General features: G+C 49.2%; 1 long non-coding RNA gene across 3 annotated transcripts in view; it reads left to right on the top strand.

The window, feature by feature from the left end:
• LOC307193479 overlaps positions 1-12502 on the top strand; it is a 264881-nt gene that overhangs the window by 211822 nt on the left and 40557 nt on the right. For all 3 annotated transcript variants that reach the window (XR_013830334.1, XR_013830335.1, XR_013830336.1), the window contains one exon: positions 6332-6449. This is a non-coding gene — a long non-coding RNA (uncharacterized lncRNA). The remainder of the gene's footprint in view (positions 1-6331; positions 6450-12502) is intronic.

The raw sequence follows: 12502 nt of genomic DNA, 5'->3' as shown, positions 1-12502 counted from the left end.
TGTGAATGTGACCTTATTTGGAAATAGGATTTTTGCAGATTTAACCACATGAGGATGAGTTCAGTTCATTAGGGCGGACCCTAATCCAGTGTAACTGGAGTCATTATAAAAAGGAACAATTGGAACACAGGGACAGACATGCACAGAGGAAAGACGGTGTGAAGACCAAAGGAGAAATCCATGTGAAGAGGGAGGACTGGGGGGATGCATCTGTCAGCCACGGGATGCCAGAGATTGTTGGAAAACCACTAGCAGCTAGCTAGCAGCGAGGAGGGATCACCTCCAGGTTTCAGACGGAGTGTGACCCTCCTGAAACCTTGATTTCAGACTTCTGATCTCCAGAACTGTAAGAGAATACATTTCTCTTGTCAGCCACCTACTTGGGGTACTTTAGGAAACGAATGCAGCTATCGTCACAGTACAGCTTGCAGCGGTGTTGCAGGGTTCTCCCTCTCTGGTCAACGGGCTCCAAATCTGAAAGCTGGCTTGAATCTAGACACTACGTAAGAAGCCGTAATATTTTATTGGGGGCGCAGCCCCGCCGTCTCCTGGTCCTCTCTTCTTGCCTCTGTTTTTGCAGATATTGAGTAGCACCCTTCTTGGCTGCCTGTTTATTTTTTCCCTTGGGAACACCATGCTCTGTTAACCGTGTCTGTGACTCCCTGGTGGTCATGCCTCTGTGGCCTCGCCAGTCAGGAGGGTGGTAGCAGCCCTGTAGCTTCTGGTGGTTAAATGCAGGCTCCTGCTAGAGCTTCGGGGCTCTCCCTCATCCTAACCATGGTTGTTCATGAGTCCAGCTCTGCGGCCAGCCCTCCTGCGATCTGTAGAGCAGAGCCAGCCTGAACATCTCGAGATGCTGGGTCCGCCTCCCCAGCACGTCCCCCTTCTGGGGGAAGCTGCGTCTTCTGGGCTTCCTGCCGGGCACCATCCTCTGGTGGGTCTTCTGCCTCCCTAATATTCATTCCCATCCCACCATGCCTCATGCTTCTCCACCCTTCCTTGGCCACCTGCCAGGGAGGCTGGGGCTATTTTGCTTCACCCAGCACTGCCCATCAGTTTCTCCAACAGAGAATTCGTCCATCCCCTGGGGTCCCTGCAACGATGTTAAATCCTGACTCTAGAGAAATTGCCCTTGAATCTATGAATTCCTGATTTCTGCAGTCTGACATTCTGGCCTCCTTGATCGAGTCCCCTAAAAATCCAGTCCCAGAAGGGCTCACCTAGGTCCTGCCAATAACCACGGCTAATTCTCGCAGCAGCTTTGGTGTGTCGTTTCTTTCCTTCTTCATCAGCACAGCACATCCCCAACAGGTTATGCTGGACCCGACAGCCTTTATCACCTAGGAGCAGAGAGAAGGGGTGGGGTGCTCCCGAGGGGCCCCAGGTTCCTGTGACAGAGGCTGGGAGAACCCTGGGTTGAGATGCAGGTGTAGCCCCGGTGGAAGGAGAAGGGCACTGGTGCAGGTCTAAGAAAGTTTCAGCCAGGCCTATGGGGAGTCCTAAGGCCAAACCGCGTCTCCCGGACACAAGGATCCCTCCCTTCTGAGTGCAAAACCCTCTGATGCCTTGTTTATGAAATGAGGGTGGTACTTATTGTACAAGGAGCTGTGTGGATCAGATAAGACAAAGCCTGAGAACGTAGCCCATTGAGGATAGCAAGCCGGTGCCACTCCCTTTCCCATGCCCAAGGCAAGTGGCACAAATTCACAAAAAAATTATTTTTTTCTCCAGGGCGGCCTGATTCAGCCGCTGAAACAGTCTCAGTACAGTGTAGCGAGCGGTCTCTGAAATGAAATCTAATTCCTAAGCCGGACCTAGGCACCACCCGGCCCTCTGTCCCTGGAAGAGTCTTCGTTGGGACCCCCAAGGCATTTCAAGGGCTTATGAACTGGTAGCTGTGTTTAATGAGTCTGTTCTGTAACTTCCAGGTATTCTGTTAGGATGGTATTATCCAAACAGCACAGAGCAAAACTTCAGTTCATTGGGAGGGTACTCATTTCCTTGGGTTATTTGTCAATTTTTGATTTAAGGAAGTTGGGGGCGGGGGCTACCATGGTGAAGAGAGGAGAGAGGAGCTTGGGTGCACGCGGAAGTCGGGGGGGGGGCCGGGAAGGGTCTATTTCTGTGCTGGGGGAGGGGGAGGGGGAAGGTGTGTGCTTCTCTGAGGGTCCCACAGGGAGGGTCACAGGTCCGTGTCCACCGAATACAGGTTAAGACGTACTGGGTAATTGTCGTCCACCCCAAAGGCTCCTGCATTTAGGAGTACAGTGAACATGAAGGGAGAGGGACAATTTTTCATCTGTCTGCTCTTTTCTCTTTCACTCTCCCCACTAATCAGTATGGCCTTGGGCAGCTCTGGGTGGAATGGGAATGGATGTTCCTCAAAGCAGCCTGTGCTGGCCTCTACTGAGACACTCATGGGCACACTATGCACTCACACACACATGCAGACAAATCACACATGCACACGTGTGCAAAAACACACGCACACACATGCAACAAACCACACATGTGCAAAACCACACATGCACACATGCACACACGTGCAAACACACACATGACTCACATGTACACAAACTCACACAATTACACATGCAGACGTGCAAAGTACACAAACATGTACACTCACATGCTCACACACAGGCACGCACGCACTTGCGTACACACATGCACACACACACACTCACACAAACATGCACACAGACACACAATGTTTTCAGCACTTTCCTACAGGGGTCATTGCAAGGAGGCAGGAAGTGTCTCCGCGGTCGGCCAAGCTCCAGGCCAGGCTGTGTATGAACAGCTCACCAGCTGACACGCTACGCAGTATCTCATCATGACACCATCTTCTCATTGTTCTATTTAAACATATTTTCTTTTTGCCCGAGTGAGGAAATGGGCCACATTCTCTTCCCTTCCTCCTTCCCCTCATAGCTGTTTGCATGTACAGTTTCCTATTTAACTCCTTGGTGTCAAGGAAAAAGGATTCTCATGATTTTCAGGCATATAGACTTCTGTCTCCAGGCCTTGAAAGAGGCCCCTACTTGCCTTTGGACAGCCTCCGGGAAATCTCTGGTTCTAGCCTTGATTCATCCTTCTGGAAGGATCTGGGTCACAAATGCGTCTCTTAGTGAAGGCTGTAAGAGGTCATGGTGACTATTGGTTAAAATTTGGGATTTCTATATTTTCCTTATGCTTCTTCCCCCCCTTGCTCTTGCTGTGACATCTGCACATCCCTGATGTTTGCTGACTATTTCAGAGAAGTGTCCTTTTGTATTTAAAGGTGTAATTGTTTTCTGTGTGTGTTGGGAGGGGAAAGGAAGGAAGGAGAGGAGAGGAAAGCAAATGCCAGGGAAGAAACACAGCTCCATTCCTGCTGGGCCAGCCATTTCTGTCAGTGTTACTGATGAAGCCACCTGGGAAGGATTTCTTAAAGCGGTGCTTTGGTGGAACCGGCAGGGGTGGCTGCTTGGCTACGTGAATTAGAGAGAACTCTACGTCGCAGGACGGGAAATCTGCGTTTAGCGGACAGTGAGAGCCATGGGAGCCGAGTGGCCGGGGTGCTGTGTGCCGGCGGGACTAGGGCAGGGGAGCCCGGGGGTGGAGGGTGCAGGGGCGGCTGTTGGAGCCTCTCCCGCAAAGGAAGCGAGGCCTGGACGGTGGTGCAGGCAGCAGGAAGGCAACAGAGCAGACAGACAGAGGTCACTTCTGCTGCTGATTGGATGAGGAGACAGGGAAGCGGGGGACAGCTCCTCTGGAGGCCAGGCGGGGGGTTCTGGAAGGTGGCAGGGAGGTTGGGAGGAAGAAGAGGTTTCGTGTGGTCGTGGAGATTTGTTTTAGACGTGGAGAGCTGAAAGTACCCGCAGGAGCAACCAGAATGCCACTGCAAGTGCAGGAGGAACCTTCAGGACAGGGGTTTGCCCCAAAGATGTGGAGCAAGCATCGCATGCTTAGAGGTGACAGTTGAGACTGTACAAGGAGATGAGACCCTGAGGACTGTGATTCGTTAGAAAATTTAGATCACCAAGCTCCCTCCTGACAGTTCCCTCTGTAGGATAGATGATAGATAGAGAGATAGAGAGATAAAATAGATAGATACATAGAGATAGAGATAGATAGAGGTATATAGATGATAGATAGATATACAGATAAAATAGATAGAGATAGAGATAGATAGAGGTAAATACAGATGATAGATAGAGATAGATCAATATAGGTAGATAGATAGATAGATGATATCTGTTATAAGTTCTGTATCTACTAAAATAAGATTTTGTTGCGATTTCCTGGTTGTCTAAATATGTTCATAGAAAATTCACCACAATCATCAGAGGCTTAAGCGCTTGGTCTCCAAGTACACGACAAGTTCAAGGGGCTCCTGCTTGACTGTTGTGAGTTGCAAGGTGGTCCTGTCCAGCAAGGTGATCCCTCCTGTCACGATGTTCCCTGCTCTGCAGGGCTGTTTAGGCGCTGCGTCCACACTCCGTCGGTCAGGATTCTTCGGGGCTCACGTGTCCCATCTCAGCTTGGGATGTTTCCAGCTCCCACCCTGGTTCCCCTAAGCCCTGGTGAGGGACGCCTGCAGGACCCCCTCCCAGCACTCTCACAGGATCAACCTGTAAATAAGGGCCAGTGAGGCTGGGGCAGGGACCACCGGAGAAACGCTCCTGTCCTTCGTCCATCAGGCGGATGGTTCTGAGATGCCCTGTATGGGTTTCTCCAAGAGCCTCGCAAGATCTCTCTCCAGGCAGCTGCCTTGATGGCCAGTAGCACATCTTTGTGGTGACTTTTCCTCCTTGCCTCACTCCTGCTCCCTGGACCTTCTTCCCAAATAAACTGCTACGTGAGGTACTCTGCTTTCAGGGAAACCAGGGCTAATGAAGATGGAGTCTTCTAACTAGCCAGACCTGAGGCCTGGGTCTTTGCCTGGGGCTCTCAAATAGGAATGAGACGGGATGGGGTGCTGTGGTTATGGTGGGGAGAGTGCAGATGCCCAATGAAAAGGAGTGCTGTTTCTAGAAGCAGAGGGGAAATAAACGGCACACACCAAGAACAGGAAGGAGTGAATGAGAGAGAGGGTTATTCTCTCTCTCTCTCTTTCTCTCTCAGTGTGTATACATAGGGGAATATGGAATATGGTTTACTGAATGGTCAGGCTGGAAGTTCAGCCATAATCATGCCTTGGTCGTATTTAGCGATACCTCCGTGTTCCACTCGTTAGAGGGTACAAAGCAGTCACGTTTCACAAATTCTTAGTCCTCCGAACACACTTACAGAGGAGACGAGGCTATTCTTCTCATTATAGAGATGGGAAACCAAGGCAAAGTGAGTCATTGATCTCCCAGAGCCATAAAAGAAAGTCGTTGTTGAGTTTTGGGTTACGTTTTGGGCTTCCTGCCCACTGCAGCCAAGCCCAACCTTTGACTGGAATCAAGCCCAACCTTTGACTGGAACCAACCCCAGGGAAGGAGGTTTGTGGGCTTCCTGGAAGGCAGAGGTTTATATTTGCTTGTCCTGTGCTGGGGCCTTTCACCTGGTGTGGCCCGGGAGGATGCTGCAGGAGGTATACCTAGGAAAGGGAGGGGTGAGCCACTCTGAGCAGCCAGGCTCGGGATCTGCTGCGTCATCGCTGACCATCTGCCCATGGCTGAACTTGCCACTGCCTGGAAGAGTCTGACTGCATTCATGGATACCAAGGACAGAGCAGAACTCATCTCTCTACAGATCTGAGTCACGCAAACATACTATTCTTAAAAAGATAGTGAATAGAACAAAAAAGAAGCAGCCTTACAGATACAGAGAACAAACTAGAGGTTAGCAGTGGGGGGGGAGGGGAAATATAGGGGTGGGGGGATGGGAGGTACAAACAATTGGGTGTAAGACAGGGCGCAAAGATGTACTGTACAACATGGGGAATAGAGCCAGTATTTTGTAGTAACTGTGAATTGAGTGTAAGCTTTAAAAATTGTATAAAAAAAACCCTGTAGTAGAATGCCAGAAAAATGCCCCCAGTCTTTAGCTGTTATGTTTATATGTTGTTGCACAAAGATATGTTTTCAGGAGAAATTGTCTCCTCTCAGGAATCCGTAAAATACAGACAAAAACACGCTTTAATTTTGTTTCTCTGGTTTTTTTCTGGTTTTTCTGTTTTCGGTTCTGATTTATTTTCAGTCTTTGGGGTAAAGCTTGGGGCTGTATATTGAGGGCGGGATAAATGGGGCGGGGGCAACCAAAAAGTATTTGGCCTTTATTCATGGCATTTCCATAGGTGGCTTTATTTATTCTTTACCACCCCCTGTGAGACATGCGCCATAATTGTCCTTTTTCGCAGCCGAGTAGCCTGGAACTCAGGGAGCATGGTCATGGGAGCGCCACTGGGCAACTTAAAGGAGAAGACCACCATCCACTCCCTGCAGGGGCTGCCCCCAAAGCCTGTGCTGTTCTGTCTGGTGAGTATCCCCCGGCTTCCTAATGCACGAGGTCTAGCTTCCCGTAGGTCTGAGTCACGCTGTGGACTAGCCTCGGGTATACTGGATGGTTGACAGCTGTGATCGTCCGAAACCATGGGTTTGTCGTGCATTTTTCAAATGTGGTCTTTCCTACTTTTTATCACGGATGCCAGATTTTCCTCCTTCTCCCAAAGTTATCTTTAGGTATGCACATGTGTGCACACTCACGCACACACACACACACCCCCCTGTATCTGAGTGGGGGGAAGTGGAGATGGGAGACAGCAAAAGCGCATGTTAAATTCAAGTGATCGTGTGTCTTAGTTTCCGTTGCTATAACAGTGTGCCACAGACTTCGTGACTTATAAACATCAGACATTTATTGCTCACGATTCTGGAGACTGAAACATGGCAGTCAAGGTGCCAGCAGGGTTGGGTGAGGGCCCTCTTCCAGGTCACAACTCATTTTGTCCTTACAGGGCAGAAAGAGGAGGCAGCTCTCTGGGGTCCCTTTTACGAGGGCACTAATCCCATCCTGAGGGCTCCACCCTCATGACCCAATCACCCCCCCAAAGGCTCCACCTCTGAGTACCATCACATTGGAGATTAGCATTTCTACATATGAATTTTAGAGGGACATTCAGTCCATTGCACCCATTTCACTGATTTTAGGAGGAACACTTTCTCGTGCTCTAGCCATTCTGAGATCTCTTATTCTAGCTGTGAAGTAGGCAGCTGTGTGTCATAGTGTTGCTGGTACTGTATGGGCATCAAAGCTTAGAGAATGGGTGTCAGAGGTTTGGAGGAAAATCCTGAAGACAACTGTGGAGCACTTTTAGGAGAAATACGGCCTTACCAAAATTCTCCTGAAAGCCCTCGATGGCTCATAGGACAGTGGTGGATGGAGAACATGGATTCCAGAGGTCCTGCCTCAAATGTGATTCCAAAGAGGTAGATTCTGCATGGGGAAGAGTTTTAGGCATACCTTAACCAATGTATTTAGCCTCTATTTCCTTTTTGTGTATGCAGAAGAGTGATACGTGATATAATACATTCTGTGTTCGAACAGGTCTAAAAGAGTTCTTTTAACACGTTTAAAATAAAAATTCTAAGTGCTAAGAAAGCACTGTGACACATACAGTGAGATGGCAACAATTTCCCTTGCTTGGTGTTTCATTAAATAACACCGAAGGAGCCTCAGATTACATGAAATACAGTAGTGTTTATGTTTTCTGTTTCAATAATCATCAATCTGTTTCTAATCTATTCATGGAGAAATATGTGAGCCATCTTGCCATGCAACTATTTTCGAAATCTCATGGAAGCCTACCAAGGTTTCACAAATTAGCTAAGAAACTTTCTTGCTTTCGAGAGGGGAGTTTCCGGCACTATAAGCCTATGTTTCTGGGTGTATTTTTGGTTAACTTTTGTTAACCCTGGCTTTTGTCTAAAACCAACCAACAAACAAATGAAAAATATATAAATAGGTGAAATTTATAAGTAAAGGAAATACATATCAAGCAAAATTAAAATGCTTGTATTACAAAACGTGCAGTTTGGAGAACGAGTGGTCACTTGTGCAACGTCGGTGTGGCTTTGATAAAAATGTTTCAGTTCGAAAGCCTGGCCAGTCTGCTCCTGCACTAACTGACCCGTGGTTAGGGATGTGTGTCCTTGAGTGCCCTTGGATTTATTTATTAATATATTTAAATAGAAAAAAACGTAACCTTGGGACTTCCCCGGTGGTGCAGTGGTTAAAAATCCGCCTGCCAATACCGGGGACACGGGTTCAAGCCCTGGTCCAGGAAGATCCCTCATGCCGCAGAGCGACTAAGCCCGTGCGCCACAACTACTGAAGTCTGCGCGCCTAGAACCTGTGCTCTGCAATAGAAGAAGCCACCGCAATGAAAAGCCCACGCACCATAATGAAGAGTAGCCCCCACTCTCCTCAACTAGAGAAAGCCCGTGCACAGCAACGAAGACCCAACGCAGCAAAAAATAAATTAATTAATTAATTTAAAGAAAAAATGTAACCTTATCATTGGTGCCGCAGGTTGTGTATTTATTTATACTATCTTTCCTTTTAGAAAAACACTATGATATCATAAAAATAGTTCAACTTCAAAGGACTTCCCACAAGCCTCGAGTTCCGTGCACAGGAGTGCACGAAGAGAAATCAGTCTATTCCATCTTGAAGGGCAGTGGACTTTGGTTTTGTCCCACATTTAGAGATAACAAATGCCTCACAAACAATAGAAACTTCTTTCCCTTTGCACCACTCTTTCAGTCCTGGCACTGCCACGCAGTTGCTGTGTCTGGATTGATGGAAGCTTCCAGGCTGGGAGGAGATGGCATTTCCAAGAAAGCAGAGTGCAGACATCCCCCAAGTTTATGCACACCTGCACCCCACCTAAAACTAGCCCTCTGATCTCCGATTTGGTGGCCTGTTGGCCTTTTGAACAAACACCCCCTCGTCCCTGCTCTGTCTCCCAATACTAAAGCCGAGATCCTCAGGGTCCCCTTCCCTGCCCACCGTCGGGGGAGAGGCCAGGTCCTTCCTCACAAGCGCATGCTCTTCCCTGCTGAGTTCACACCCACCGTCCCAACCCCTGAGGGGAGAAGGGTTCCACACTTTGTGGTCCGGCGTCTCCCCTGTATAAAACCTTTAGATGGTGCCCCATTGGCCTCAAGGTAAATCCAAACTCCTAAGTGGCTTCCAAAATCCTTCATCATCTCCCTGGGTGTCTGTGTACCTTCCCCCGGGTCGCTTCTTGTCAATTCTCCTCCAACTCTGACCTTGGTCCAGTCCCCCAAAACTTGTCAGGCTTTCCCTGACTTCCCAGTCTCTGCATGAGGCCTGGAGAGGGTTTGACTGCCTTTAGGGAGTTCTACAAATGCACTCTCCAAGCCTCCTTGTTTGGATGGGAAAACATGCCAAACCAACCTTCAAAACCACATTTGGGGCATAGGAAGCTGTAAGCTGGGCCTCACAGGTTTTGCTACACAACTTCAGTTACATTAGAAGAGTCTGGTCCTAGCAGCTGCCCCTGCCTCCTGGGGGACCCCTTTTCAGAGCTTTGGAAGCTTGGACATGGAAGGCTGACCCATTCGCTGCCCGCCCGTTTGGCATGGGAAGGCATTTGGAGTCGATCTGGGTGAAGGCTGAGCTGGTAAGCAGTGCAAGTTCTCACTGGATGCTGGGCGAGAGGAGCCGCCAGGCCCTGCGGCAGGGTAGGCAGCGCGCCGGGTTTGCTCCCCAGGCGCGGGCTCCGGCTCAGGGGCCGACAGGTGTGAACGTGGTGTTTCTAGGCGTGGCTTTTCCTCACGTGACTCCTGTGATTTCCCATCTTTCTAACCTCACAGGACACCTGCCCTTCCCTGCGGTTCAAACACGTGCAGAGCCTTGGTGTCGTCTCAAGGTGTCTGATGCTGTAGAGGCCGACATTTCTAGTTACTTATCAAAAGCAGCCGGTGACCTTTCTCTGGCTCCGGTAAGCCCTGGATGGTGGGCCAGAGTCAGGGCCATCCCAGGGGTACAGAATCCCAGAGGGCTGAACCCCAGGTGGGCCCTCTGGGTGCATTTTCAAGCAGATGGAAAAGGGAACACCTCCAGGGCACCTTGGCAGAAGCAAAGAAGTGGGTGGCTCTAAGCAGACCCAGTGGGCGTGTGTAGGACGGGGGAGAAGCCCTTTATGCCCGTGTGTGTGCGCGCGCGCGCGCGCGTGTGTGTGTGCGTGCGCGCGCGCGCAGGGTCTTTATAGAACCGTGGGTGTGATGAGCCCCAGGGCTCGCTCAGCATCTGCTGGTGGATTTGCCCGGCTTCATGAGCACTTCCCAGGTAGAGTTTCCGTCTATGGTAACCAGTTTATCGAGCGTTTTCTCTAGTTCAAGCGCTGTCCTAAGGACTTCCCTGTCTGGCCTCACTCCACCCTCACCGCAGCCCCTGAGCTGCTGTACTTTCACCCCTACTCAACGCACGAGGAAATAAGGTTTGAGAGCTTATGTTACTGCTCCAAATCCTGCAGCTGGTTCCCTCCGACGCCACAGCCCACGAGCTGCTCTGCCATCATTTGTCTCACCCGGGACTCGCTGGAAATGGGGGGCTGTTGCCCTGGCGAAGATGCAGTAGAGGAAGGAGCCTAAGGAACGTTGTCACTCTTCACAACATGTTACGAGAAGTACGATGAAAGTGGCTGGATGCTGAGACTCAGGGACAGGAAGAGAACGTCCTCTGTCTCCTTTCCTTTGCCCCCTCTGCGTTCTGTTCCGTCCACCCTCTCCCTGCCCTGCTTAAAATCTTTGACTGGCACCCACTGCCCTTGGGGTCAGGTCTGGACTCTTTAAGTGGCTTCCTCAACCCTCCAGAAGCCTTTACTCTCTGAGCAGCCATCCTAGTTCTGTAGCTTAAGAGGTGGCAATAATCCCATCTCAACGAACCGCCTCTCAGGAAAGCTCGCCAGACCCGTGTTGGCATGAGGAAGACACGTGGGCATTGCTGGTGGGAAAGCACTTGGTCTGAGTGACTCAGGGCTTGGGGACAGCACTGTGACCTCAACAGAACAGCTACCCCGCTTCTTTGTTATTTCCTGCAGAATCCTCCAGCTGTTCAGCCTTCCCGGAGCTGGACTCGGTCTAGCAGCCCAGCTGAGTCCTCCCCCTTCATACACCTTCCGCCCACCACGAAGGCCCATGTGATAAGATGTGGGGCTTCAGCGCGGGGCGTGTGCCCACTCTGCTTCCCGTGATGTGCAGCTGCCTCTTGTCTTGCTGCTGGGAAAATACTGAAGGTCTGGCTATAGCTAAGAGAGTCTGACAACATGTAAGGCACAAACATTCTTTATCTGCAGGATGAGGTTAGTTTCTGTTTGGGCCTGGTGTTTTGGTAAGAAGGAAATCGCGTTCATAAGAATGAGATTAGGTCCAGGAAGCATCCGCTGGGCAATGCAAAACTGCTAGAGGCAGAGGGTCAGGATTTTCTCATTGGTTATGACTGCCACCTCCTGGCTGAGCTTGTGAACTACACAATCTGGACTTCCTAGGGAAACAGTATTAAGAAAGATTACTAACCCCTTTCTCCAGCTTTTTATCAGCTCTGAGTGGTGCAAAAGGGAAATGAGAGGAATTTTCTGTAGATAGAGTATTTCTTTGCATATTTCATGTTAGCAACAATGATAAAGCAGACACAGCAACGATGAATAAAAACATAGTGGGCTGTTCTCACGTGAGGCAAACCAAGAATGTGTCAGAGCAATTTATTATACCTTTTGACTCAGTGTTACCTTTTCCAAATTAAGTGTTCAGCCCTTATCTGAGTTTCTAAGACCTGCCCACTCTCTAAAGCTGAGTTCTTAGCAAATTTAGATGAACCTACTAACCACTTTTGGAAAATCAGTACAGAATTAAGGACTTAGGTGAAAATTGCAACTTAAAAATATTTGGGGGCCTAAGGTCTGTCTTTAAAATTATGCATTAAAAAATAAGATTTGGAATCATCATTTTTTCATATTGATTTTATTCTTAGACTCTTACTCTCTAGAAATTTAAATTCTAAGTCAGGTTAAGGATTACTGTAACACGTACAATACACATATATGGACCAAGGTAGAAATATGTCTTTCCAGCTATTTAAATTTCTTGGGGGAAAAGTTGTATTTTACCTTTAATATCGAATGTGCTGAGACCCACAGGTGGGTGATTTCAGAATTATATTAGGGATATTAGCAAGACTTCTCAGAATCCTTTCTTCTCTTATTCCTCAGCAACAGAAACTGCACAATTTTAGCTGCCCATGGCCACTGTGTTAGTCCTGGTGTTCTGAGAAGCAGGTGCTAAGAAGGGATTAAACGTGCAAGGAGTTTGTTAGGGACAATGTCCGCTAGGAAAGATGGAAAGGCAGCTAGAGGAAGGCTGGAGGGGCCACCAGAACACAGAGCAGGTCTGACCTCAAGTGCAGGAGAAAAGGAGGGAAGGAAGGAAGGGAGGGAGGGAGGGAGGGAGGAAAGGAAGGAAAGAAGGAAGGGAGGGAGGGAGGGAAGGAAGAGAGGGAGGGAGGT

This window comes from Stenella coeruleoalba (genome assembly GCF_951394435.1).
Source record: "Stenella coeruleoalba genome assembly, chromosome: 10".
Classification (NCBI taxonomy): Eukaryota; Metazoa; Chordata; class Mammalia; order Artiodactyla; family Delphinidae; genus Stenella; species Stenella coeruleoalba.
The sequence above is the reverse complement of the archived record's forward strand: the minus strand, read 5'-3'. Positions and strand labels throughout refer to the sequence as shown.